The 3,821-nt window shown below is 44.2% G+C and overlaps 1 pseudogene; it reads left to right on the forward strand.

The window, feature by feature from the left end:
- The first annotated feature begins 2,873 nt into the window (after nt 1-2,873).
- LOC116549444 overlaps nt 2,874-3,821 on the forward strand; it is a 1,819-nt pseudogene continuing 871 nt past the window's right edge.

Here is a 3,821-nt window from a genome sequence, read left to right on the forward strand (position 1 = left end):
TAGAAAATTCAAAGTGTCTGTTAGTTGAAACTGGTGTTGTATGTATATCAGAGTCTAATTGAAAATAAAAAGCCAAATCCAAACTAGTTGTATAAGCATAGATCATTTAAAGCAGGGATTTGGTTATCTGAGTGCTAGAGAACTGTAGGGGGCAAAAGGATAAGACAGAAATGAAAGCAGGAAGACGCTAAGATTCATTCTTAGGAGGCAATAAAAGGAATCCAGCATTGGAAGAGGAGGGTCCTGAGGAGCTGGAGCAGATGACTGAGGAGGTGCTGCTGCCCAGCTGCTTCTGGTTCCTTTGAGGAGTTGTAGGAAGACTGGTTCTGGGGGTGAAGAAAAAATTATTGGCAGCCAGAAACAACAGCTTCTGCAGGAACTAAGAGCCATTGGCTGGGTGATACTCCAGGAACAGCAGGCAAATAGGAAAGGAGGAGCCCTTTGTCTGCCTGCAAACTTCTGATCTCCTCAAAGCACTTTTGCAGTAGAACTTAACTGAGAGTGAACTGGCCAGCAGTCATGTAATTTTCACAGGCTCAGCTCTGGCATCATAAGAACGTACAGTTTAGAGCTGTGAAACACTAGCCTAATAACTGGAACAACGTGGAAAACTTAAAATCCATCTGGTGAATTTGTAATGTGGATGACCTTAAATGATAAAGAACATACTTCAGAAAGAGGAAGCTGTTTTACATTTAAGTAGAGAAACATATAGTAGATGTATGAAAGGATGAGTACTTCCTCCCCTCTTTTCTGTTTGGTACTAGAGTAACTTTTGATAAACCACATTGCTGGGCCATAATGCAAGAATACTCTTAATTTAGTGCTAGATTCCCAATACTCTAGAGGTAATTTCTGAAACTTCCTTTAGATACTACTTACTTGGCAGTAGTGCAATATTGATTAATCCAACGAGTATATATTAAGCATCTTCCAATTTTCTAGGCATTACAAATGGCTAAAATTCAGAACTTAGAAGTCTTAGGAACAGAGTAGATTTTGCAAAGCCGGTTTCTCCTGGTAAATAATAGAAATACTTAACGATAATATCTACAATTTGTAACTGTGATAAAATCAAAATAATTTTATAAAATTCTGAGCAAATTTAAAATATGAACTAATCATCTTTCTCTTTTTGTGTTTGCAGAAAAAAATAAAAGCAGAATCCAAACTAGTTACATAAGCAGAGATCATTTAAAGCAGGGATTTGGTTACATGGGTGCCTGAGAACTGTAGCTGGCAAAAGAATAAGACTGAGATGAAAGCAGGAAGAAGCTAAGATTCATTCGTAGGAGGCAATAAAAGGAATCTAGCACTGGAAGAGGAGCTGGAGCAGACCCCTGAGGAGGTGCTGCTTCGCCTGGGGCATGGCTTGGTATTATTCCCACATGGATCATGCAGGCTTTCATTTTAGGTAAGCCAGCATAGCGCTGGTAGCTCAGAGGTCAGCAAGCCTTAGGTTTACTGCACTAGTGGATCTTATGTATACTGGCTGCCCATTTCCTGATGGTGGTTCTTGTCATTACTCGGTTTAAAGCATGTGGAGAGATCTTGCTTTCTTGCATGGCCTGAAGACTGAAACGGTAATTTGTACAGACTGCAAATACACTGTAAATTAAAGCATTACCTATCAATTCTAAACATGGTGTACTTCAATCTCCTCCTTTTCTAATATCATAATACACTATAATTTTGGATAAAAATGATTATTAATTTATAAAAAAACACTTCTATATGGTGGTATTAATTTTCACAGGAAAAGTTTACTGTGTTAACAGTTCAATCTTTTAAGAAGAATTTAAATAATCGACTACTAGTGGAAACCAGGCATCTAGACTCAACACCACATGTGCCTCCCTAATACCTCCTCATTTCCACTGCAGATTCTATGATAGATGTTAATCCCAAGCAAATATGTCCTGATAGAGGTGGTTCTTCCCTTTTCCAACTAAATAGATGTGACAGCAGTTGACGATAAAATCAATGTTAATTTTCAGTGAATTATGTTCATATGAAAATAACCCAGTGTTCTAAGTAGAGGAAGACAAAAACAAACAAACAAACAAACAAAAAACATCAGAAAACAAAGAAAGAATTGAGGTCCTTTTTTTGGCTCTTGTTTGTTTTGTTTCTATTACAAACAAATTTAACCTCTAATAATCTGTTTTTTTTTTTTTTTTTTTTTTTTTTTTTACGGAGTTTTTCATCACCCCGGCCGGGGTGGAATGGCATGATCTCTGCTTACCGAAACCTCTGCTTCCCGGGTTCAAGGGATTCTCCTGTCTCAGCCTTTCAAGTAGCTGGGATTACAGGTGCCTGTCACGACTCCCCAGCTAATTTTTGTATTTTTAGTACAGACAGGGTTTCGCCGTGTTGGCCAGGCTGGTCTCAACCTTCTGACCTCAGGCGATCTGCCTGCCCTGGCCTCCCAAAGTGCTGGGATTACAGGAATGAGCCACCATGCCTGACCATGATCTGTTTTTCAATCTTTCTTTGTCTTGCTTCGCTATGCACTGGCGAATTAAATAGTAAAAGACCACCATTCAATTGATACTTTAAAAATCTTATTTATATGATATAATATATTGATATATATCAATATATAATAAATAAATATATATATATATAATTACATATGATATATATTTTATCATATAAAATATATATGCCAGAGCCACATTTCAGAGCCCTGGCCCCTCGCCACCTGCCGAGTTCATCTATTACTGTGTAGACGAGGACGAGCTACAGCCCTGCGTGAGTATATTATAAAGATATTTGTGCGCTTCAGAAGAGGTGGCTGCGGAGACGGAAGAAGAGGGTGAGGCGGAAGGCATATGAGGGACCTCGCCTCGGGTGCACCCGCCTATAGCGGCGGAAGATGCAGGCCTGGCGCCACACTGGTTACTGCTGCTGCCTGTAGTCTCCATGGCTGAGGACTGGGTGGACTGCCCAGCCCTCGGCCCTGCCTGGAAGCGCCGTGAAGTGCTTCGCAAGTCAGAGGCTACCTGCGGACGCTCAGACACCTATCACCAGAGGATACAGGATCCGAAGCAAGGTTGAGCTGACTCGATACCTGGGCTCTGCATATCACAGATAGCTCACCTTCTTCGACGGCAAACAAGGCATCTTGTGCTATCCAGCCGCCAAGGCCCATTTGTGGCTGTCGCCAGCAAGAAGGGAAAGAAGTCTTCACCGCCAGCCAAGACTCAGAAGTGTCAGGTTGGACCCCAGAGTGGTGAGGTCAGGAAGGAGGCCCCCAGGGATGAGACCAAGGCTGACACTGATACAGGCCCAGCTTCATTCCCTGCTCCTGGGCGCTGAGAGAACTGTGGAATCAGCTTCTCAGGAGATGGCACCCAAAGGCAGCGGCTCAAAATGTCGTGCAAAGACTGCCGAGCACAGAGAATTGCCTTCAACCGGGAACACGGAATGTTTAATAGCCGGGGGTGTAGAGTATGCTGGGGCTGTCAGACCCCAGAGGACTGCGGCTGTTGCCGCATCTGCCTTCGCCATCCCGGCTCTGGCGTCAGGCGCCAGCGTAAATAGTCCAGCGACGTCGCCTACGGGGTAAACATGGCGGCCACAGGGGAAGCTGTGACGCGAACAAAGATGTCTGTGAGGCGGCGCCCCGGAGCCCGGCTGCTGCCTCCACCTCCATCTTCGCAGCCCACAGAGCTGCACCGCAGAGCCCTGGACCCTTGCCACCTGCCGAGCTCATCTATTACTGTGTGCACGAAGACGAGCTACAGCCCTGCGTGAACCGCCGGCAAAACCGCGAGTGCGGGGCCGCGCAGCCTGCTTACGGTGCATGGACTGTGGCC

This window comes from Sapajus apella, unplaced genomic scaffold, assembly GCF_009761245.1.
Source record: "Sapajus apella isolate SASKATOON/1434 unplaced genomic scaffold, GSC_monkey_1.0 scaffold1, whole genome shotgun sequence".
Classification (NCBI taxonomy): domain Eukaryota; kingdom Metazoa; phylum Chordata; class Mammalia; order Primates; family Cebidae; genus Sapajus; species Sapajus apella.